This window comes from Elephantulus edwardii, unplaced genomic scaffold (genome assembly GCF_000299155.1).
Source record: "Elephantulus edwardii isolate Elephantulus edwardi_28Jun2011 unplaced genomic scaffold, EleEdw1.0 scaffold00361, whole genome shotgun sequence".
Taxonomy (NCBI): Eukaryota; Metazoa; Chordata; class Mammalia; order Macroscelidea; family Macroscelididae; genus Elephantulus; species Elephantulus edwardii.
The window spans coordinates 1,690,377-1,716,758 of NW_006400111.1; the positions used below are offsets into that span (position 1 = coordinate 1,690,377).

The 26,382-nt window shown below is 40.6% G+C and overlaps 1 protein-coding gene across 1 annotated transcript in view; it reads left to right on the forward strand.

Annotated features, from left to right (window-relative positions):
- SLC5A11 (solute carrier family 5 (sodium/inositol cotransporter), member 11) overlaps window positions 1-26,382 on the forward strand; it is a 79,035-nt gene that overhangs the window by 40,183 nt on the left and 12,470 nt on the right. The gene's annotated exons all lie outside the window — the stretch shown is intronic.

Here is a 26,382-nt window from a genome sequence, read left to right on the forward strand (position 1 = left end):
TCAAAGAAGGGTGGAAGTTCTAATGTCTGTTAGCTCCCCATAAGAATGCTGTTTGCTGCAGTTCTGTGTTCTGTGCTTGGATGCTTTTTATAAGAGTTGTCAATGTTGGAAATTCTTAAATAAAACTGATTTAAATAAAAAAAAAAGAAGCTGCTGCTAAATCAAACAATAAATAATAAATTCAACTGGGTTTTAGTTTATTAAAGCCAGATTTCTATTACAGAATTGTTGCAATTTGACAGTAATCTGAATATTATTAATTTTTTTTACAAAAGGATCATGCTGTATAATTATTTATACAGACAAATGATTTTTCAGAAATATCTGACTCCACAGTATAATACCCAAGACGTATCATTGTTAGGATGGGCTATTTCTGTCTTTATACAGATTTTCAAATATTTTGGCAACTCTAGTGTTAAAATAGAGTTTCTGGAGGCAAGCTATTTTGGAAGTGGATGCCATTTCTGCTTCCAAGCTTGTTTTAATCCAGGAGCTCTACCTGATTAAGACACTGTTCACCATGCATAACCATTATTGCATTTGACACATCAGTGTCACAGTGTTTAGCATCACAGCAACCACAAATAGCTTGCCTCCAGGAGAAATGATGAAAGTTATACAAGTGTTCAGGTCTTTTGTTTATAGGGTCGCCATGAATCATCTACAACTCAACGGCACCTAACAACAACATACAGCCCTGTTGCCCTAGTGGATATAAAGTTATGCTACCAAGCCAAAGGTGGGTGATTTTAGTCTGTGGCCCTCAGGCCTGGTTTTAATTGTGGTTTGTCAAACATTCTTTTAAGAGGTATAGCTTGTCTGTCCATTTGCTGTACAAGGGTAACTGGTGGTTGCTGTGATGCTAAACACTGTGACACTGATGTGTCAAATGCAATAATGGTTATGCATGGTGGATAGTGTTTGGTGGAGTTCCTGATTAATACAAACTTGGAAGTAGTAATGGCATCCACTTCTGAAATAGCTTGCCTCTGGAAACTTTATGATAGTGGAGAAACAATGAAAGTTATACAAGTGTTAAGGTCTTTCACTCATAGGGTTGCTATGAGTCATCTAGGAGGACACCTAACAACAACAACAATGTTAAAATGCCTTTCGGCCCTCAGGCCTGGTTTTAATCATTTTAGGTCAAACATTCTTCTAAGTAGAATAGCACTGTTATGTCAATTTGCCATGCAGAAGTAACTGGTGGTTGCTGTGATGCTAAACACTTTAACACTGATGTGACAAATGAGATAATGGTTACCCATGGTGAACAGTGTTTGGTAGAGCTTCCAGATTAAAACAGGCTTGCAAGGAGGAGTGGTATCCACTTTCAAAGTAGCTTGCCTCCAGAAACTCCAGAATTTAGAGAAATGATGATAGTTATACAACAGGGTTCAGACCTTTCATTCATAGGGTTGCTATGAGTAGTCTACAAGTCAACATCACTTAACAGCAAGAGTGTTAAAACAGCAAGGGTCACATGGGGACAATCATATCTGACATGTATGAACTTCACAAAGGGGATTGTTCCTGTCAATAGCCTAAACAACAAAAAACAAATTCCCATGAGGTCAGACATGTCCGCCACGCTCCTGAACCTCTTTCTACTCCTCTCAACACCAATCTTACTGCTTTGCTGGGTCCAAAATCCAATGAGATAACTCACAGACCACACAGAACAATGTTAGGGAAGTAATAAAGTTATAATCCAGGTGAGTAGCAGGATAAAGTTAGGACAGCTTCTGAAATGTACAGTCACCTCAACCTTGAGCTTCATGGTTTTAGACCACTGTTAAAAGTTCTCAGTCCTACCAATATTGGTCTTTCTCCTTACCCCCAAGTAGTCCAGGAAACTTGGATAAAGCCTTTTACCTTAGCGCTGGTTCTGTCTGTGGGGGACAGCTTTACCAAGGTCTGCTTTGTTTCATGTCAGATCTTTGGTCCTCCTCTGTGGCTGCTATGGCTGTTGCTCTGATTTTGAAGGACAAGTTGCATTCTCTTGCTGTTGCTGCTTCTTCACTTGTGGGGGAGATTTTTTTTTCAAATGCTGCTAGGTTATTCAATTTAATGGTAAGACTAGCCAAACCCCTTGTGGACTAGTGAGATAGCCAATCCCCTTATAGATTAGTGAGATAGCCAATCCTCTTGTAGATAGGTTAACATATCCTATTTACATATTCCTACCAATCCACAACTGTGACACTGATGTGTCAAATGTGTTAATGGTTGACTACCCAATGTGGACAGAGAGCGGGGTGGAGCTCCCCGATGAAAACAAGATTGGAAGGAGGAGTGGCATCCACTTCCATAATAGATTGCCTCCGGAAACCCTATGAACCTGGAGAGAGGATGAAAGGCACCCAAGTGTCGAGGACTCTCCTTTATAGGGTCACTATGAGTCGCCTGCGACTCAAAGACACTTAACAACACAACAACAACCCATCCACATGGTAAAGTCTAGTTTGATGGTGGAGGTAGGTGCCTTCTAATCGAGTATGACTCATAATGACCTTTTGAACCAAAGATCTGAACTCTGTTCCATCCTGTACCATCCTCACACTTCCTGACACACAAGAGTCCATTGCAGCAGTCACCGTGTCAGTACACCTGGTTGAGGGTCTTCCTTTCCTTTGCTGACCGTCCATCTTTCCCAGCATCATGTCCTTCTCCAAAGAATAGCACCTCCTAGCAATATGCCTAAAGCATGTGAGGTGAAGCCTCCAAAGAGCACTCTGGTTACACCTTCTCCAAGACTTACTTGTTTGTTCTTTTGGCCTTCCATGGGTAGTTCAGTAGTCTTCTCCAACACCACAGCTCCAAGGCAACAATTCTTTCTGTGTCATCCCTATTCATTGTTCAGCTTTCTGATGCATAGCAAGCAATTGCAAAGACTATGGCCTGAATCAGACACACCTTAGTCCTCAAACAGACATCACCACTCCTCAGTAATTTGGAGAGTTCCCTAACTGCAGATTTTCCCAGTGCAATGTGTCACCTTATTTCCTGACTGCTGGTACTAAGGGTGTTAATTGTGGATCCAAGCAAGATGAAGCTGTTGACAGTTTCAATCTCCTCTCCATCCATCATGATGCTGCATATCAGTCCAGTGATAAGATTCTTTGTTTTCTTGGCATTGAGATGCAATCCATACTGAAGGCTACATTCCTTAATCTGCAACAAGTGCATCAAGTCTTCCTCACTTTCAGCAAGCAAGGCTGTGTCATCTGCTTAATGCAGGTTATCAATGAGTCTCCTTCCAATCTTGAAGACGTACTCCTCTTCACAGTGTCCAGCTTCTTGGATAATCTGAGTAGATATGGAGAGATAAAACAACCCCGGTGCACTCCCTTCTCAATTTTAAACCATGCAGTGTCCCCCTGCTCTATTCACACAACAGCCTCTGGTCCAGGTATATGTTCCACATCTGAGAGCTGGACAATGAATAAGGGTAACAGAAAAAGAATTGGCACCTTTGAGCTGTGGTGTTGGACAAGAGCATTTAGCATCCATGGATGGCCAAGAGAACATACAGATCTGTCTTGGAGAGGCTGCAGCCAGAGTGCTCTTTGGAGGTAAAAATGATGAGGCTGTGCTTCATACACTTTGGGCATGTTCCTTGGAGAAGGACATGATGCTGGGAAGGGTAGAGTGTCTGAGAGGGAAAGGAAGACTTTCAACCAGGTGAATTGACACAGCAACTGCTGCAATGGGTTCTTGTGTGTCAGGAAGTGTGAGGATAGAACAAGGGTCATATATTTTGTTTATAGGGTCGCTATGAGTCATACTTGACTTGACAGCCCTTAACAACGACAACTGTGGTTGTACATATGTTAGTTTTATCTTTTTAGGCATGAGTATAATTCTAGAACTGTTTTATTTAGAGATTATGGATCATTTAAGGAGATGTGTACAAGTGCCAAGCTAGCAAAGGATGAAGTATAATGGTTAGAATTGTGTATCAGTTTGTCCAGGATTCTCTGGTTTGTCATATATGTAATGAAATAATGTAGCAATCATGTAATGGTAGGGTTATTCTCTTGATATAGATCTTGATATATGATCTGAGGATTCAGGTGGGACATACCACTCTTAATCTTGTTGCAGACCTGATCTCATGTAGGGTAAGTTTCCTCAGGAGTACAGCCTACATTGATTATAAATATGACTCTCTGGCCAAGTTAGCTTTTGTTTGATCCAGATCCTGCATCTTTCACATCATTTTAGTTCTTTAAACTTGAACTAGGAGCCTGCCGTATTGCCTGTTGATCTTGGATACATCAACATCTGAGGCCAGCAGTCTGTTGCCTTACTTGTCAATCTTGTGTTTGTCAGCCTCCACAGCTACGTGAATTAGGAGAAGCTTCTCTAATGCAGCCTGATATATGGACCCAGGACTTGTTATCTTCTGTGTGTGAGATGTTCCTTCTCTGCTTTTATAAGGTCATTTCTTTGAGATCAGTCTACCTATTCAAGTCTTACTAATTTTGCTTCTTTAGAGAACCCAGCCCTAGGGAACACTATCCCTACCCCATAATTACCTTTCTCTCTCTATGCATTTGCCTATTCTAGACGTTTCAAGTTAAGTGAGATTATATAATATCTGTACTTTTAGGTCTGACTTATTTAACTCAGCATGCTTTCAGCACATATTAGAACTTGTTTTAGGCTGGATTCTTTAGAGTAACAAAACCAGTGGAGCTTAGAGAGATAGTTCCAAGAAATTACTTACGTGCTTGTAGTTCAGACCTCAAGAAAGAGATATCATGGAGGGCTAAAAAGTCTAAGCAGGCAGGGTTGCAGACTGCTGGCTTTGGAGGCTGACAAATCTAAGGTCAGCAAATATGAGAGTCCACTGGTTCAAGTCCTTAAGAATGGCAGGTTTCTGGGTTCAAGTTTGGAGACCACAAGCAGAAGCAGGATCAGACAAAATGTTCTCTATCTATTCCAGAGAAATCATACAGGCCACATTCCTGGGAAGACTTCCCTGCATCAGATCAAGCTTCATCCAATCATTACATAATTGCCTCTAATCCTATCTCATTAACATATAGAAGCTGGAATTACAACACATTGGACAGTTACACTATACACACAAGAGTAACTATCATAGAACTTTATTCTCTTCATGAATAAATGATAATATGCTTTGTGTATATATCATATTTAGTTAATCCATTCATCTCTTGATGGATGTTTGCGTTGTTTTTGCCTTTTAGCTACTGGAAACAATGCTGTCATGAAGGATTTAAAGCATGTATAAATATGCAATGAAGCTGCAAGTACTTATTTGAATCCCTATTTTTAAATCTTTTGAATATATAGAATCAGGAGTGCAATTCCTGATTCATATGGTGATTTTATATTTAACTTTTTGAGAAATTGCTAAACTGTCCTTCACAGCAGTTGTGTCCTCTTCATCTCTATAAAATGGAGCAGCAGCAACATGTGAAGGGCAGAGTCTGACCTCTACTAACTCCTCAAGGGGGATTGCCCCCATCAACAGCATCCACAATGCAAAACCAACTCCCTGAGGTCAGACATGTCCCCCATGTTCCCAGGCCCATTTTTACTAATTCTAGTACCAATCCTACTGCCCTGCTGGGTCTGACTCTCAGTACTCTAGGTACACAGACTTCACAAAACCATACTCATGATTATGGGGCTTATTAGGAAAGTTAGCAGAATACAAATTTACAGTTAGGAAAACTTCTAAAGCATGTTCACAGGCCTTTTTTTTTCTATAATTATATTTTATTAATTTTCCTAAACATTTACAGAGATTTTGGGCTTCCACTCATTCATTGCACTATTCTCTCTACCCTCCTCCCAGTTTGTTCTTGTCCAAATGCCACAGTGCTTGTCAAAGCCAGTTCTGATTAATCTTCTTTGTCACTGTATCCTTTGCCATTCCCTAGCACTCCTCCCTGAGAGAGACTTCACCCTGAGTCATAAGGAAAAGGGGATGGCATATTCTCTTAGCTACTTCCTGCTGAAAAGGGACGCTGTGGGTTTCAGGGTGAAGATCTTCTCTCACTACTCTAAAGGGCCCCTTTGGCAGTAGGAAACACATAGACTATTATGGAGATTGATTTTGGAATTTAGATGCACTCTTATTGATTGTGCTTGGCTGTACATGTTCATATCCTTGAAGATGTATCATGGGGGTGTTGCAACCTAGAAGACACAAATTTGACTAACAAGTTATAAGTACATGAGTCCAAAAATTATGGAAAAGGCTCACAGGCCTTTTATTCAGCCTTCAGCCTTGTGATTTTAGGCCAGTGTTACAAAGCTTTCTTGTTATTGCGTACCACAGATTCAGAACATAACCATAGCTGACCCTCTGGTGGATTTTCAGAGGCAGTTAATCACACAAGAGGAAATTGTCTATCCTTCTACCATGGAGCAGCCGGTGGCTTCAAACTGGTGCATTTCGAGATTGCAGTGCAGATTCTTGCCACTAGGCCACCAGAGATCCCTTGTTGTGTGCCATCAAGTTGCTTGTGACTCATAGCAACCCTATGCACAACAGCCCTAAACCCTGCCCTATGCTGTGCCAATCTGTCGCTGACTCACCTACTGTCATTTCCCCAATCACTGATTCGATCCATCTCGTCGAGGGTCTTTCTCTTTTGTGCTGTCCCTCCACCCTTCCAAGCATTACGTCCCTCTCCAAGGACTGGTCCCTCCTTGCAACATGTCCAGTGTATGTCAGATGAAGCTTTAGAATCCTTGCCTCCAAGGAGTAGCCCTGATGTCCCTCTCCAATGACTGGTCCCTCCTAGCAACATGCCCAGCATATGTCAGATAAAGCTTCAGAATCCTTGCCTCCAAAGAGGAGTCCAGTTTCACCCTTAGTTCTCCCAATCATGGCTTCTCCCCTCACGTTCTCCAGTAAGCTTGGGCAAAGACCTCTGGTTCTGTTTCTATAGGGTAGCAATCCCAGGTTAGCACTGTCTGACATCAGGTCTCTGATTACTGCTGTGGCTGCTATTGCTCTGCTGTAGGTCTGCTGACACAAGAATCTCTCGCCCTGAAGGGTGTATGCTCTATTCTTTGCTTCTCCTTTGCTGAAATTTGCCCCTGAATCAGCTCAATTTAGTAGTGAGACTATCCAATCTCCTTGTGGATAGATCACCCAACCTTATTCACATGTCCCCACCCATCCATGCAGCAAAGTCAAGGTCAATCCATGGCTAGGAATGTTATTTTGAACAATAAACCCTTGATAGCACAATTCTCCTCAGCAATGTGACAAGTATTCCAATTTCTCCACATTGTCATCAACATCTGTTAATCTCCTTTTTTCATTTTATTTTATAGACACTTGCCATTCTACTGTTGCTTTGATTTACATTTTCCTAACATCTAACTAGGGAGTTCTAGTGGCCTAGTGGTAAGAAGCTATGTGCTGCAATACCAAAGGTATGTGATTCGAATCCACCAGTTGCTCCACAGTAGGATAGGCAATCTCTTCTACTGAGATTAACTACCTCTGAAAACCTATGGGTCAATTCTAACTCTATGGTGTACAACAACAGTATTGTCTAAGGAAGGAATTCTGGTAGGATAGTACATTACAGTATCTGAGAGGTCAGTGGTTGAAATCCACAAGTTGCTCTGTGATAGAATGAAGGATAGTTTTCTCTCATAAAGTTGTATAGCCTCAGAAGCCCAATGGAGGATCAGCACAAATCAGAACTGACATGACAGTCGTGCATTTGGTTTCTGTTTCTTGTGTGAAGCCCTTATGATCAAACAGTTCATCACTCAGCTGCTGACCTTAAGATTCATAGTTAGCCCCCATCAACTGCTTGTCAGAGAAAGGCTTGCTTCCATAAAGATGTTGTTGTTGTTGTTGTTAAGTACCATCAAGTCATAGGCGACTCATCACCGCCCTATGAACGAAAGACCTGAACACTTGTATAACTTTTATCATTTCTCCAGGTACAGGGTTTCCAGAGGCAAGCTATTTTGGAAGTGAATGCCACTACTACTTCCAAGCTTGTTTTAATTGGGGAGCTCCACCAAACACTGTCAACCATGGGTAACCATTATCGCATTTGAGACATCATTGTCACAGTGTTCAGCATCATAGCAACCAAGAGTTACCTCTGTACAGCAAATGGACAGACCAGTGCTATACGACCTAGAAGAATGTTTGACCAAAAACAATTGAAACCAGGCCTGAGGGCTGCAGATGAGAGTCAGAAAAACCCTGTAGGGCATTTTTGCTCTGTCAAAGGAGTTGCAATGAGTCAGAATAGACTGAAAACAAGAACTATGTCTGAAGATATTGAGTACCCATTCATATGCTTATTAGCCATTTACATAACTTTGTGTGCTTTTAGAAAGAAATTTATTTAAAAATTGAAAGAGAAGCAAAGTTACTTTAAAAAACCAAAATCTAAAAGTCTAAAAATGTACTTTCTAATAGATGAAGTCAATTATCTCCACCTGAGATTTAGAATGAGGGACTGAAGTACTTACTTCTTTGGAAATTCCATTTATCCCCTGTGGGCCTAATTTTTCTAGCTTTTAAAATATTGTGGGTTTTAGATGCTGTTGAGTTTAGTACACCTCATAGTGACCCTATGAACAACAGATCTGAACCCTGTCCTATCCTGTGCCATCCTCATCATCTCCGATATACTTGAGATCATTGCTGTAGTCACTCTGTTATTCTATCTCATTGAGGGTCTTCTTCACTTTTCCAAGCATGATGACCTTTTCCTTTTTTTATAATTTTTTAAAATTCATTTTAATGAAAATTTACAGAGACTTTGGATTTCCATTCATTCATTGTTGCACTTTTCTCCCTGCCCACCCCACCCCTCCAGTACACTCTCCTCTTTGAAAAGCAAAAGAAAAGTTCCCCCATTGTTTTACAATCCCTCCCCCCAGGTTCACTCCACTATGCATCCTTCGTTCTGGACTCCTGTCATGACAATAATACCTAATCACATATCCCTTTTAAACAGGTTTTTCCCCTCATCTGTTTCAATGCACTGTACATTATTTATCCCATCTTTCTCATTCTCCCCCCACCCCCACCTCCGATGTCAGTCCCATTTTACAACAGTGGCACTACGCAGTATTTGTCCCTTTGTGACACCCATTTTGAATAATATTGCGTGAGTTCTTCGTTTTTCAATGCATCATAGTATTCCATTGTGGAATATACCACAGCTTCTCTATCCATTCATTTGTTGATGGGCACTTAAGTTGTTTCCAACTTCTTGCTATTGTGAACAAAGCTGTGATAAACATGGGTGTGCATGTGATGACCCTTTTCAAGGAATAGCTTTTCCTACACACACATGAAGTATGTGAGAGGAAACTTTACTATCCTTGCCTCCAAGGAGCACTCTGGCTGCTCTTTTCCCAAAACATATTTATTTTTTCTTTTGCCAGTCCATGGGATATTCAATAATCTTCTCCCAGACCATAACTCAAAGACATCGATTCCTCTTCTGTCATCCTTATTCATTGTCTCAGATGCATAGCAAGTGATTGAAAAGACCATGGCCTGAGTCAGGCACACCTTGGCCTTTAAACTGACACCATTGTTCCTTAGTATTTTAAAGAGGTGCTTGACAGCAGACTTTCCCAATGCAACAAGTCTTTTGATTTCTTGACTACTGGTACCAAGGGTGTTGATTGTGAATCCAAAGAAGATTAAATAATTTACCATTTCAGTCTTTTCTCCATCTTGTTGCCCATTGGGCCAGTGGTGGGGAGTTTTGTCTTCTTCATTTTAACATGTAATCCATGTTCTTTCTTTTTTTTTTTTTTACACCAGCATAATCCATATTCGTTAATCTTCTGTGGCAAGTATTTCAAGTCCTCCTCGCTTTCAGCAAGCAAGGTTAAGTCATCTGCATAATGCAGGTTGTTAATGGATCTTCCTCCAATCCTAAGCTCACATTCTTTTTCATGTAGTTCAGCTTCTCATTTTATTTGCTCAGCATACTGCTTGACTAGGTATGGAGAAAGGATACAGCCCTGATGCACACCTTTCCAGATTTTTAAACAAAGTTTAAAAATTTTTAGATTATAGAAACATCTTCCTCACAGACTCATTTTAAAGATTAAATGAAAAGATGCTATCAAAACTCCACACTGTGTTTATTGCTACATCTGAGTCAATGTTGGCACTCTGCAAGAATGAGGTTCTATGATATGTATGGCTTGAATTCTGCCAAAAGCATCCTTCATTTCAAGGTTCGGAGATTCTGAAGCTTTCTGACAAAAGAACTCACTCCAAATATAAAATGGTTAATTAATCAAGAAGACAGATAAGCTGATGTTACTGAATGAAGAATTAATGACCATAAATTTCTAAATTAGTCAAGCCCATTAATTTCTTTATAAGCAACATATTTGGAAGACAGTCATCTGGTCAACTGACTGGAAAAGATCCACATTTGTTCCCATTCTTTAGAAATGGGATCCAGCAGAATGTGGAAATTATCAAACAATATCATTAATATTACATGAAAGCATAGTATTGCTGAAGATCAACTGATTATGGTTAGAACAGCACATTGATGGAGAACTTCCAGAAGTTCAAGCTGAGTTTAGAAGAAAGAGGCCATAGCACTGGGGATATTATTGCTGATGTCAGACAGATCTTGGCTAAAAGCAGAGGAAATCAGAAGAATGTCTACTTATGTTTTATTGACTATGAAAGGCATTTGACTGTGTGAATCATAACAAACTACGGTTAACCTTGAGAAGAATGAGAATTCCAGAGCACTTAAGTATGATTATTTGAAATCTTTATCTAGACCAAGAAGCTGCTGAGCAAATAGAACAAGGGACCATTGCATGGTTTAAAACCGGGAAAGGTATGCATCAGCACTATAATCTCTCTCCATACCTTTTCAATCCATATGCTGAGCAAATCATCCAAGGGACTTAAGAAGAACAGTATGGCATCAAGATTAGAGGAATGCTCTTCAAGAATCTGCACTACACAAACACAACCGTACGACCTTGCTTGCTGAAAGTGAAGAGGACCTGAAGCACTTGTTGCAGAAGATCGAGGACTCCAGTCTTCAATATGAATTATATCTCAACATCAAGAAAACAATTATTCTCACCACTGGACCACTAGGCCACAGCATAATTGATGGAGAGAAGATTTAATTTGTCTATAATGGAAGCAGGAATGGCATCCACTTCCTAAACAACATGCCTCTGGAAACTCTATGAATTTTGATAAGTGACGATAATTATAGAAAGGCCTCAGGCATTTGTTCGGTCACTATGAGTCATGCTTGACTCAGCAGCAGTCAACGACACAACAACAAATTTCATCTTGCTTGGATCCACAGTCAACATCCTTGGTACCAGCAGTCAGGATGTCAGGAGACATATGACATTGGTTAAGTCTGCTGTCAGGGATCGCTCCAAAATCCTGAAGAGCAATGATGTTAGTCTAAAGACTAAGGTGTACCTGATTCAGACCAAGGCCTTTCCAGTCACCTGCTATGCAACCAAAAGCTAGACAATGAATAAGGATGAAAGAAGAATTGATGCATTTGAGTTGTAGCATTGGAGCAGGGTGCAGAATACTCTATGGACTTCCAAAAGAACAAACATAAGTTGGAGAAAGTGCAACCAGAATGTACATTGGAGGCAAAGTTGATGAAGCTTCACCTCACATATTTTGGACACGTTGTTAGGAGAGGTTATTCCTTGGAAAAGGGCATTGTGTTTAGAAAGGTGAAGGGTCAGTGAAGGAGCGGAAGACCTTCAATGAAATGAATTGATCCTCGTTGAGATGGATACAGTGTCTGTGGCAATGAACTCAAATGTGTTGGGGATGATGAGGATGGTGCAGAATAGGGCAAGTTCAGAGCTCATGGGGTTGCTATGAGTTGTACTTAAATTGGTGACACTTAACAAGTAACATCTACTTTGGATTGAATCTATAAAAAGAATTTTCTGCAAGAAATAGGAATTATATATTTTGTTTCTGCCACATGTTTCATGGTAGAAGTTTACATTCCTAGGAGGTTAAACAAAAACCTTATTGTTAATAATTAAATATCTCATGGAGACTTTTGATCCTTCTCACCACACCTTGAAGAGAAGGGCTTTGAGCAACAAGAAGCAGAGCTCTCATAAATTTAAACCTAAACAAGATCTCTGTCCTGTTCAAAAGACTCTTTACAGTCCTCTGGCCACAGGAATGTAATTGTCTTCTAATCTTTTAAGCTTCCTCAGAAGAATCCTAAAAAGCCAGTGGCTCTGGCCTCTCTGAAGCATCTTTATCTACCTTTCTTCTCAATAGTTTTCACCAAATGTAATTTTGGTCTGCAATTTAAAAATTTTCCCAAAGCTGAACCAGAGTTTAATGGGGAGTGGTGAGGAGCTTGGGGAGCATCTGTTTTTATTCCTTAGCAATGAGGTGGATTGATTCAGTGACTGAGGTAATCGGGATGGGTGTGTCAGAGGCAGTGCGACTGGCACAGGATAGAGCAGGGTTTAGGGCTGTTGTACATAGGGTTGCTGTGAGTCACAGCGACTCCATGGCACATAACAACAACAACAATAATAGCTATTAATATTATTAACTGTGGTAATGGCACCTATTTCCTCTCCTATTGGTGAGTGTTAGCTGGGGGAAGGGGCCCAGTCTTGAGATGATCTGGCACTAAGTAAAGGAATTTTTAATTATCTTCAGCAGGATTTTACTTGAATGTGATATTAGTGATGTTGTTCAATAATTTCGGTCAGATCACCCCCTCTTTTTTAATGGAGATAAATATGGATCTCTTCTACTAAGGAGGCCAAGTAATTGTCCTCCAGATTTCTTGACACAACCTGGTTAGCATGTCCAGGGCAGCATCTGTTTCCTGAAATACGTCAATCAATATTGGTATTCTATCAATTCGTGGGGCCTTATCTTTTGCCAATTCCTTGAGAAAAGCTTGAACTTTCTCCTTCATCACAATGGCCTCTTGATCGTATGTTATTGTTTTTATTGTTGTCAAATATGAATCATAGTGACCTTATAAGCAAAAGGTCTGAACTCTGTTCTATCCTGTGCCATCCTCACACTTTCTGATATAAAAGAGCCCATTGTGGCAGTCACTGCATCATTCCACCTGGCCAAAGGTCTTCCTCTCCTTCACTGACCTTCCACCCTTCCTAGCAACATGTCCTTCTCCAAGGAATAGCCCCTGCCCAAAATATGTGAGGCAAAGCCTTATCATTATTGCCTCCAAAGAGCACTCTGGATGCACCCTCTCCAAGACAGATCTTGTTTGTTCCTTTGGCCATCCCTGAGATGCTCAGTGCTCTTCTCAACGCCACAGCTCAAAGCATTATGTCATCCTTAATCACTGTCAAGCTCTCAGATGCATAGCAAGTGATCAGAAAGACTGGCCTGAATCACATGCATCTTAGTCCTTGAAAAGATATCATTACTCCTCAATAATTTGGAGAAGTCTCTCTGGAGACTAAGGTGTGCCTGATATAGGCCATGGTCTTTGCAACCACTTGTTATGCATCAGAGAGTTGGACAATGACCAAGGAGGATAGAAGGAGAATTGATGCCTTTGAGCTGTGGTGCTGGAGAAGAGTATTGAGAGTACCATGGACTGCTAGGAAAACAAACAGATTCATCCCGGAAAGGGTTAAACCAGGCGGCTCCTTGGAGGCAAGGATTCTGAGGCTCCGTCTAACATACTTTGGACATGTTGTAAGGAGAGACTGGTCCTTGGAGAAGGACATCATGCTTGGTAGGGTGGAGGGACAGCTCAGGAAGGGAAGGCCCTCTGTGAGGTGGATGGATTCGGTGACTGGGGTAATCGGAATGGGAGTGTCAGAGACAGTGCGATTGGCACAGGATAGAGCAGAGTTTAGGGCTGTTGTATATAGGGTCGCTGTGAGTTGCAAGTGACTCGACGGCACATAACAACAACTACAACAACTCTAATTGCAAACTTTTCTGTTGCAAAGTGTCTCCTTATTTCCTGACTGCTGGTACTAAGGATGTTAATTGTGGATCCAAGCAAAATAAAGTTGTTGACAGTTTCAATCTCTTCTCCATCCATCATGATTTTGCTTATTTGTTTTCTTCACATTGAGATATAATCCACACTGAAGACTGCATTTCTTGATCTTCTACAACCAGAGCTTCAAGTCTTTCTCACTGATCATTCATTTTTTTCCTAAAATTCTTCTGTAAGCCAATTCTTTTTGTACCATGACTTTTTGTATTCCTTCCATCTTCTTTTCATGCTTACTGAGTAATTCAATATTCTACCCATAGAATCCTAAATTATTGCAACTTGAGACTTGATTTGTTCTTTAGTTCCTTACATTATTTTTTAAATTGGTTTGCTTGTGAAATTTATATACTTTGATACATTGTGTTTCATACTTTTTCATTCACATTATGTTTCATACTATCATCTTCATACATTGTGTTTTTGTTTGTCTGTTTTTAAGTATGAACTTCTAATTTTATACTGGTTTACTTACAAAGTTCATATACATTGTTTTTCACATGGGATCCTCCCCACTTCCTTCAATCACCCCTCCCTCCACCTGTTAAACTGTGAGACCCTACGATTGCACCCTCCACCCATCCTCACCCCTGTGTTCCCTCTTTCCCCTCTTAGATCCACATGAGCAATTGAGGCAGGCTTTCTTTTTTTTGTTGTCGTTGTTTTTGCTTTATGCTGGTTTACTTACAAAATTCGTAGACATTGTTTTTCATACTGGATCTTTCCTCTTTCTTTTATCAAGCTCTAAAACTAGTTCTCTTTCCTGTTATTTGCTGAGTCAGAACTGACCCACAGTTGACCCTCTGGGGGCTTTCAGAAACAATGAATCCCATGGGAGGAAACTGCCCAGTTTTCTCCTGTGAAGCAGCTGGTAGATCCAAACTATGTGCCTTTGGAATTGCAGCACAGTTTCTTACCACTAGACCACCAAAGCTCTCTCTTTCCTAGCAAGACAATTTTCCCCTGAGACAGTTCAGATCAGAAGGACCATCATTCAGTCTATGAAGGCAGCCACAGAACTCCTTCCTTGCAACTTCTGACTAATTCCTGCCTTAGTGATCTGAAAAGAGATTTCAGGTGCCATGTATGTGCAGAGGTAAGAAGAGTGACTGCTATATAATTGAGAAAGTAGTCGTGAGGACGCCACAGCATGTATTCTGTGGTGACTAAGAACCTAACCAGATAGACACCATCTTGGAAGCCAGATATGTCTTGAAGAAAGTGCAGCTCATTGGAGGCGAAAATGATGACGCTTCATCTCACATATTTTGGGCATGAAGGGTGTATGCCAGGGATGTGTCCTGTCTCCATACCTTTTCAACCTGTATGCAGAGCAGATTATCTGAGAGGCTGGGCTCTATGAGGAGAAGCGTGGCGTTAGGATTGGTGGACGATCTACCAACAATCTGCGTTATGCAGATGACACAACCTTGCTCGCTGAAACTGAGGAGGACCTCATGCACTTACTGCAGAGGGTCAAGGACTGCAGCCTTCAATATGGACTGAGGCTCAATGTCAAGAAGACAAAAATTCTCACCACTGGACCAATCGGTAGCATCATGATGGATGGCGAAGAGATTGAGATTGTTCACAGCTTCAGTTTGCTCGGCTCCACGGTCAACACTCTTGGCACCAGTAGCCAGGAAATAAAAAAACGTATTGCGATGGGAAAGTCTGCGGTTAGGGACCTCTCCAAAACACTCAAGAGCAACAGTGTCTCTCTGGAGACTAAGGTCCGCCTGATACAGGCCATGGTTTTTGCAATCACTTGTTATGCATCAGAGAGTTGGACAATGACTAGGGAGGATAGAAGGAGAATTGATGCCTTTGAGCTGTGGTGCTGGAGAAAAGTATTGAATGTGCCATGGACTGCCAAGAAAACAGATTCATTGTCGAGAGGATTAAACCAGGCTGCTCCTTGGAGGCAAGGATTCTGGGGCTTCGTCTGACATACTTTGGACATGTTGTAAGGAGAGACAGGTCTTTAGAGAGGGACATCATGCTGGGTAGAGTAGAGGGACAGCGCAGGAGGGGAAGACCCTCTATGAGGTGGATTGATTCAGTGACTGGGGCACTCGGGATGGGTGTGTCAGAGGCAATGAGATTGGCACAGGATAGAGCAGGGTTTAGGGCTGTTGTACATAGGGTCGCTATGAGTCGCAAATGACTCGACGACACATAACAACAACAGCTAGGAGAGGTTATTCCTGGGAGAGGGACATCATGCCTGGAAAGGTGGCGAGGCAGCAAAGAAGAGGAAGACCCTCAACCAGGTGAATTGGACACAGTGACTGCAGCAATGGGCTTGAGTGTGTCAGAGATTGTGAGGCTGGCACAGGAGAGGACAGAGTTCAGGTCTGTTGTTCATAAAGTCGCTATGAGCTGACGACACCTAAGAACAACAACTCCTTTTTCACAATAGCTCTAAAGATATACTAAATAAACATGAACTCTTCCCCAACCCTTAGCCTAATTTACAAATCCTCAAACCTTCCCTTCCTTGAGACAGATTTAGGAACTCCAGACCTACATAACTCCTGTCTTATATACTCTCAATTCCTTTCCAGAGAGTCAGAGTAAACTCATAACTGACCCTTCATTATGTTTCTGAGGCTGTAAATCACCTGGGAAGAGATTGCCCACCTTTCTCCCACAAAAAGGAGAGTGGATCCCAGCTGTCAGGGAGGCACAATCTTTAGGTTAACGGCACAGCCCCCTACAAAGTCATGTTGTTACGTGCCATCCAGTGAGACTAAGACTCAAAGCAATTCTGTCATCAATGGATCTGAACCCTGCCCTATCTTGCGCCATCCTTATCATCTCTGATGTACTTGAATCCATTGTTACGGTCACTCTGTCAAGCCATCTCATTGAAAGTCTTCCTTTCTAACACTGACCCTCCACCATTCCCAGCATTATATCTTTATCCAAGGCCTGGTCCTTCCTAAGAACACGTGAGACAAAGTTTCACCATCCTTGCCTCCAAGAAGCACTCTAGTTGCATTTCCTCCAAAACATGTTTGTTTGTTCTTTTTATCAGTTCATGGGAGATTCAGTACTCTTCTCCAATGCCACAACTCACAGGCATCGATCTGTCTTCTGTCATTCTTAGTCACTGTCCAACATTCAGATGCATAGCAAGTAATTGAAAAGAGCGTGGCTTGGATCAAGTGTACCTTAGTCTGTAACTGACATCCTTGCTCTTCAGTACTTTGCAAAAGTCCTTGAAAGCAGATTTTCCCATTGCAACATATCTTTGGATTTTTTTATTGCTGTTAGTTACTTTATTGCTGGATAGGTGTTGACTGTGGATCCAAGTAAGATGCAATTATTGGTAATTTTAATCTTTTCTTCCTCTATCATGGTGTTGCCTTTTGGCCCAGTGGTGAGGACCTTTGTTTTCTTGATGTTCAGATATAATCCATATTGGAGGCTATAGTCTTTGATCTTCTGCAGCAAGTGCTTCAAGCCCTTCTCACTTTGTGGAAGCAAGGTTATGTCATCTGCATAATACAGGTTGTTGATGAGTCTTCATCCTGATACCACATTCTTCTTTATAATATCCAGCCTCTCAAATGCTTTTCTCAGCATACAGATTGAATTGTTGTTGCTGTTATGTGCTATTGAAATGAGTATGACTCATAGTGATTTAGTGAATAATACATCTGAAATCTGCCTGATCCTGTACCATCGTCCCATCTCCAACACACTTGAGACCCTTCTTACAGTTACTGTGTCAATCCATCTTGTTGATGGTATTCTTCTACACGGATGCTCCACCTTTCCAAGCATCATGTTCTTCTCCAAGGACAGGCCCTTCCCAACAACATACTCAAAGCATTTGAGGTGAAGTTCCATCAACCTTGCTTCTAAGAAGCACTCTGATTTCACTTTCTCCAAGACAAATCTATTTGTTCTCTTGACAACCCTTGCAATATTCATTCATCTTCTCCAACACCATTTATCAAAGGCATTGATTCTTTTGTCATCCTTAATGACTGTCAAATTTTCAGATGCATAACAAACAATTAAGTAGATTATAACTTGGATGAAGTACACCTTAGTCTTTAAGCTGATATCCTTGCTCTTCAGTACTCTGGAGATATCCCTGAAAGCAGATTTTTCCCATGCAATTTGTCTTTTTATTTCTTGACTGCTTGTACCAAGGGTGTTTATTATGGATCTAAGCCAGATGAAATCATGGATAATTTCAATCTCTTTTTCATCTATTGTGATGTTGCCTATTAGCCCATAGTGAGAATTTTTCTTGCTCAATTCACACAATAGCCTTTTTGTCTAGGTATGGGTTTTGCATGAGCACAGTTGTTTGGGATTCTCCTTCTTACAAATGTGAGCTATAATTCACTGTGATCCACTAAGTCAAATAAAACACGGACAAACTGGTATTTTCTGCTTTCAGCCAAGATCCATCTGACATCAACAATGATATCCCTGGAATAGGTATGGAGAAAAGATAAACCCTGACACTCACTTCTCTTGATTTTAAACATGCAGTGTTCCCTTGTTCTGTTCAGATAATAGCCTCCTGGTCTAGGCAGAGGCTTCACATGAACACAGTATCAGTATATTATAAAGCTTCTGCTTTTTCTGTTCCAACTCCCGTCTCCAGGATTTTTCCCTCCCCCAGTTGGTGGCAAAACTGTGACTTTGCAGTAATAGTGTGATAGAGGCTAAAGTGAAAAACTGCAGTGAGACTGGCCACTAGGTGGCTCCAGTTTATTTTGTTTCCAGTGATAAGCAGGGGGAAAAAAACCCACACCAAAACATAAAAACAAAAAAACCAAGCCTAACCCACTACATTAATTCCAGATTCCACTAATGGCACCCCCCTGGATTTCTGAGGCTATACGTCTTTATTAGAGGACATTATCTCATCTTCTCCCCCAAGGAATGTGTGACTGATGCAAATGAACTGCTTCCTTTTTCTCTTTTTAAGAAAAATATCCTGTAAACTGTTAAGAAACAAACAAGTCTGGCTCTAAGGCTGTTTCTCTGAGGCAAAGATAGTGAAACTCTGACTCACATACTCCGGGAATGTTGTCAAGAGGGATGATGAATCCTTGGGAAAAGACATCATGCTGGGAAAAGGGGGGATTCTGAGAAAGAGTGGAAGACTCTTAACAAGATGGATCAGTACAGTGGTTCTAACAGTGTTGTTGTTGTTGTTGTGTGCCGTCAAGTCGCTTGTGACTAATAGCGACCCTATGTACAAGAGCCCTAAATCTTACTCTACCCTGTACCAACTTCATTGTCTCCAACACACCTACTCCCACTACCCCAATCACTGTATCAATCCATCTCTTCGAGGGTCTTCCTCTCCTGCTCTGTGTTTCCACTCTTCCAAACATGATGTCCCTCTCCAAGGACTGGTCCCTCCTTGCAACATGCCTAAAGTATGTCAGACGAAGCTTCAAAATCCTTGACTCCAAGGAGCAGCCCGGCTTCACCGTCTCCAGGGCAGGCTCCAGTATATGGAGAATTGAGAAGGAAGCAGGGTTCAGGGCTTATCAACAAGAACCAGCATTTTTGGTCAGCAGCCAAACTACTATCCCAGGAAGGCTTATGTAACAATAATAGCTATAGTGAGTCAGCACTTTGATTGTATCAGATCCTGTACTAAATAAATCTGTTTACTAGTGCAGTCCCAATTGGTCCCATAAGGCCCATATCTGTAGTATGGAATAACTTAGAACAATCATGTAGAGAAGGCTACTATTTTGACTTCTTTTTGTTGTGGACTGTAGAGTCTGAATCAACCCATAGCTGACCCTCCAGCGAGTTTTCAGAGGCAATGGATGACCCGGGAGGTTGCCTGTCCTTCTCCCACTTAGAAGCTGGTGGATTCAAACTGCATGCCTTCTGGATTACAGCCCAGCTTCTTGCCACTAGGTGACCAGAGCAAAAAGAAATAGAAGCTAGAAATAGAAGCACTGAAAAATGCCATCCTTATTATTATTATTAATTTTAATGAAAGCTTTTCGAGACAGGGTTTCCATTCATTCATTGTTGCACTTTTCTCCCTGCCCACCCCTCCCCCTGCCCATTCACTCTTCTCTTTGGAAAGTAAAAGAAAAAATCTTTCATTGTTTTACAATCCCTCCCCTCAAGTCCACTCCACTGTGTAGCCTTTGTTCAGGACTCCTGTTATGACGATAATACCTAGTCATATATTCCTTTTAAATAGAATCTCAACCAAGCCTCTAAATACTACCTCAAAATTTTCCTTCTTTAAGATGGCATTTTTCTTTTTTTAAAAAAAATTTTGTTTTATTAATCTTAATGAACATTTACAGAGATTTTTGAATTTCCATTCATTCATTGTTGCACTTTTCTCCCTACCCACCCCTCCCCCACCCAGTTCGCTCCTCTCTTTGAAAAGTAAAAGAAAAATTCTTTCATCGGTATACAATCCCCCTGCACACCCCACCACCACCCCAAATACACTCCACTATGCAACCATAATTCTGGATTCTTGTGATAACCATAATACCCTATCATATATTGCTTTTAAATGGTTCTCTCCATCTGTTTCAATGCAGTATACATAATTTATCCAGTTTTTCTCAGTCTTACCCCAACTCTGATGTCAGTCCCATTTTACAACAGTGGCACCATGCAGTATTTGTCCTTTTGTGACTTAGATACTTCACTCAGCATAATGCCCTCCAGGGTCACCCATTTTGAATAATACTGCATGAGTTCCTTGGTTTTCAATGCAGCGTAGTATTTATTCCATTGTGTGAATATACCACAGCTTCTCTATCCATTCATTTGTTCATGGGCATTTTGGTTGTTTCCAGCTCCTTGCTATTGTGAACAAAGCTGCGATAAACATGGGTGTGCATATATATCTGCTTGGATGTCAGCTATGGTCTCTTCAGGGTATATTCCCAGTAGTGGAATTGCGGGGTCAAATGGTATCTCTATTTGCAACTTTTTGAGAAAGCGCCACACCGCTTTCCACAGTGGTTGCACCATTTTACACTCCCACCAACATTGAATAAGAGTTCCAGTTTCTCACAACCTCACCAGTATTTGTTGCTTGCTGTTCTGTTAAATATTGCTATTCTGACTGGGGCGAGATGATATCTCATAGTTGTTTTAATTTGCATCTCTCTTAGAGCTAGGGGTTTTGAACATTTCTTCATGTGTTTGTTGGCCATCTGAATGTCTTCTTTGGCGAAGTGTCTGTTCATATCCTGTGCCCATTTTTCAATTGGATTATTTACATTTATCTTGTTGTGGTGCTCAAGTGTTTTATAAATTCTAGACATAAGTCCCTTATCTGACATGTCATTACCAAATACTTTTTCCCAGTCTATGGCTTCCCTTTTTACCCTGTTGGAGAAGTTTTTGGATGTGCATAGGGATTTGAGTCTTAGAAGGTCCCATTCATCTATTTTATCTTCTCCTGGTTGTAGAAGGATGGCATTTTTCAATGCTGTATATATTATTGTTAAGAGCAAGTGGAAGGGCTCATGTTTATTTAGTGCTTTTAGGAGGGAAAGATTATTTTAGAAAAGGAGGTGTTAGGCAAATTAGGAAGCACAAAAAGTGGATCTTCAAAACGGAGTCTATCTGGTCAGATGCTTACTCATCACAGGGCATTTCTTCTTCTTTCTTGAGAAGGTCATAATATCGGGCACCTCTTCTGCTTCTGCAAATGCATCGAGCCAGAGAGTCCTTTCAGATATCTCACAACAGGAAATGTTTGTACAGTTAAAGGTCATTAGGCGGGAGCATCTGGGCTGCCTGTATGATCTGAATTTCAAGTTACTTATGTAAGATGTGTTCCTGGGTTTTGTGATAACTTATGGCTGAACTTTTTGTTCTGAACTGTCTTAGGAGGGAAAAATATTTTACTTGAAAATATAGGTAGTTCTATTCCATTGTAAAGAGGGGGCATGGTGATTTCGTGGTAAAGAGTTGCACTGCTAACCCAAAGTCATTTGGTTCAAATGCACCAGCTGCTTCATGAGAGAAATGGATCATCTCCTCCTGTGTAATTTACTGCCTCTAAAAACCTGCGCTCAGGTTCAATGATACACAACAATCACGTAAAGAGGAAAATAAAATGGGAACACAAGAAAATTTGTGATCTGAGCAAATTTAGCAGTATCCGTTTTATTCAAGTTAAGGCTTTTCTTTCCTATTCACTGCTAGAAACTATTCACTACTTAAGTGGATTTGTTTTTTTTTAAAAAGTCTTTGATACAAGATCAGAAGGTTATCAATGCATAGGATTTGTATTATAAAGCAAAAGGTAGTCTGTGAGAAGAGTCTTCTTAGCAGGAGGTAGGAGTGTGTTCATTATGTTCATGAAAAGGTTCCTGCTGTTCTTTCAAATTCTGATGTCTAGGAGAGATGTTGAAGAAACTTCCTGAATTACCTGCTTGGGCAGTTTGAAAGGTCAGAGAAAAAAACCCTGAATGTTTAAGACAGTATCTGGATTTGTCCAGTTCCAAAGGCAGGGAAGCAGCAGTACAGTGTCTCCTAATCAGATGCACCATGGTCCAAATGTTTAAAGCAGAACTTAGTTCGTCTCCTCTCCTAACCATTATTTTATGAAATAGAAAAGCTCTCAAAGAAACTCATTGCCATAGAGTCAAAACCAATTCCCAGCTGACTCTCCAGCAGGTTTTTGGGAAGCTGTACATCATATAGGAAGAGATTGTCCATCCTTCTCCTAAGGAGAGGTGGAGCCAGCTGCCAGAGAGAGAGGGGGGCCACCTTGTAGTCAGTAGAGCAACTATCTATGGATGAAGTCACCAGAACTCCCTTCATCTTCAATTTCAGAATGATGAGAATTCACAAAAGCATACCTTAGACAGTCTGGGTTCTTTATCTCTCCCTGAGCTACAAATTTAAATATAGCGCCATCTACTCCAGTCTAACTCATAGTAACTGCTCCATTGGGTTTCCAAGGTTATAAATTATTTTTTAAAATTGAGTGTTGAGTGAGTTTGTAAAAGAAATTCATTTTTTAATCCAACATTTATTTATACATGTTTTGTTGTTGTTGTTGTTGACTGCCTTCAAGTCGAGCACAACTCATAGCGACCCTATGAACAAAAGGCCTTGCATATCCATGTTTATTGCAGCTTTGTTCACAATAGCAAGGAGCTGGAAACAACCTAAATGCCCATCAACAAACGAATGGATAGAGGAGCTGTGGTATATTCACACAATGGAATACTACGCTGCGTTGAAAAACAAGGAACTCATGCAATATTATTCAAAATGGGCGACCCTGGAGGACATTATGCTGACTGAGGTATCTCAGTCACAAAAAGACAAATACTGCATGGTGCCACTGTTGGAGGGAGACTGAGAAAGATGGGTTCAATAATGTATACTGCATTGAAACAGATGAGGGAGAAAACTGTTTAAGAGGGATATGCTATTAGGTATTTTTGTCATGACAGAAGTCCAGAGCCAAGGCTGCATATTGGAGTGGACCTGGGGGGAGGGATTGTAAAATAATGAAAGAATTTTTCTTTTACTTTTCCGAGAGGTAGTGTACTAGAGGGCAGGGTTGGGAGCGGAGAAAAGTGCAACAATGAATGAATAGAAATCCAAAGTCTCTGTAAATTTTCATTGATATTAATAATAAATTTTTTTAAAGGCCTGAAGCCCCTCTACAACTATTGACATTTATCAAAGTTCATAGAGTTTCTGGAGGCATGGTGTTTAGGAAGTGAATGTTAATACCCTCAGTGTAATTACACTTTTCCCACTTTCTCCTTGTAATCCCAATCAATAAAGGTGTGCATCAGGGCTGGATTCTTTCTCTATAACAATCCAATCTGTATGCTAAGGAAATTGTTGTAGAGGCTGGACTTCATGAAGAAGTATGTGGGTTCAGGATAGGAAGAAGACTCTACAAGAACCTGCCTAATGCAGACAGCACAACTTTGCTTGCTGTGAGTGGATAGGCCTTGTAATACTTGCTGCAGAAGATCAAAGACAACTATGTAATATGCATTACATTTTAACATCAAGAAAGAAGTCCTCACCACTGTCCAATTGACAACATCATAACAGATGGAGAAAAGACTGAAGTTGCCAATGATAACATATTACTTGAATCCACAGTCAAGAAACAAAATTTTCACTGCTGCCTGTTTAAAAGTCGAATCCAAACAGCTTGGCAAGCTTCAGCCACTTAGGGCATTCAAATAAAAATCTTTCCTCTTAAAAAAAAAAAAAAAAGAAAAGAAATACAATTTTGCAAAGCAACACATCCTGACCAACACTCAAACTATCAAAAGACATGTTACGTGTTGCATTGGGAAAATCTTCTGTCAAAGATTTCTCCAAGGTGCTAAAGAGCATGAAATCAGTATAAAGAGTAAGCTGTGATCAAGTCAAGACCTGATCCAAGCCATGGTCTTTTCAGTTCCTTGCTATGCATCTGAAAATTTGGGCAATGAGTAAGGATGACAGAGGAAGAATCAGTGCCTTTGAGTTGTGGTATTGGAGAAGAGTACTGAGTAGTCCACAGACTGCCAAAAAAACAAACATGTCTCAGAGAAAGTGCAACCAGAGTGTTCCTTGGAGACAAGGATGGTGGAAATTTGTCTCACGTAAATTGGTGTGTTGTTAGGAGGGGCAAGTTCTTGGAAAAAGACATCATGGAGAGATGGAGGTCAGGGAAAGAGAGTAAAATCCTCAATAGGAAGGATCAATACTGTGACTGTAGTGATGGGCTTGAGAATATTGGTATTGAGGAGGCTGGCAAGCTTCAGATCCGTTGTTTAGAGGGTTGCTGTGAGTCGCAGTCAACTGGCCAGCACCTAACACCAACTTTGAAATTCTGATTTCCACTAATCTTCTGTATTTCTCTATTTCTTACTTTTATTAAGTAACATTGTACTGATCTGCTCTCTCTCTGATATTCCTTTCCCCTTCACCCATCTTAATATGTATCTATTATCTATTTACTAATTTTTATTCCCCTCTCTCTTCTTTTCTATTGGGAACCACCCAAGAATAATTCTGTATATAAACCTTTTTGTTAGATTTTTATAATAGTAGTTTGTTGGGGTTTTTTTACTCATGATTTTGAGGTTTATTAGGGAAGTTTAGATGCTATAATTCAGGTTAACAGCAGGATACAATCCCTCAGTCCAGAGAGCTCCTCAGTCGACAGTAAGATACAATCCCTGGCACACGAATCTCTTACACATGTTGCTTTATCCACTTTTTTCCTGGTGGTGAGAGTCCCACTTTATACTGCTGAATCTACTCAGCTTAATGATAAGACTAGCCAGTTGTTGTTTGCTGCTCTGTTGAATTTTGCTATTTTTACTGGGGTGAGATGATATCTCATAGTGGTTTTGTTATATTCAGTATTCTATTCTCTAGGTCCCCCCAGGTTACACAATTTTTCTTTAATTGTTTAAAGTGTTGAATAGTATTCCATTGTGTGAATGTATGGATTTCTTGTTTTTTTATGTAATCACAGCTTCATTAGAAACAGTTGGGTTGTTTCCATCTCCTTGGCTTGTAAATTATTCTGCAGTGTCATGATTGTGCATATATCTATTTGTGTCACAGCTCTTTTTTATTTAAAATAAAGAAATCTCACTTTTAGTGGTAGGTTGGCGCAAATAGTATTTTTATTTTCAACTTTCTAAGGAAGTATTAAATTGCTTTCCATCCTGTTTGTGCCATTTTACATTCTCACCAGCAGTGAATGAGAGTTTCAATATCTCCTTTCCCTCACCAGCTTTACTGCACTCTGTTGCTATTACTTTTCATTTTTCTTGAGCTACACTTAGTATTCTTTCTTTGTCTTTGATTTTGGGGAATTTAATTATGATAGCTTCTGCTGTTTTTCTGTTGCTATCTATCCTACTTGGGGTTTGCTCTGTTTCCTGAATACATAGTTCGCTTATTTTATCGTTTTTCATAGTATACAAGGTGTTTTCTTCAGGTAGTTCTTCAATGATTTCCTTTGGGGGTAGGACGGGGGGGGGGCGGTGCGCGAGGGCCGGAGGCATGCGTGCGCGTGTGGCATGAAGTTATCTGACATCTTAGAAACCTTGAGGTTTTGTCGGACTATACCATCAGAGCTACCTAAAGCACACTGAATAGAAAAAAATTAAAATCCTAAGTCCTTTGACTCATCAATCCTTTGATGAGTTTTTCATGTGAAAACTTTTACCTATGTCAAAACACCACCTAAATCAAGATATATTTCCATAATTGTTGTTGTTGTTGTTGTTGTTATGTGCTGTTGAGTCGCCTACGACTCATAGCGACCCTATGTACAACAGCCCTAAACTCCGCTCTGTCCTGTGCCAATCGCACCGTCTCTGACACTCCC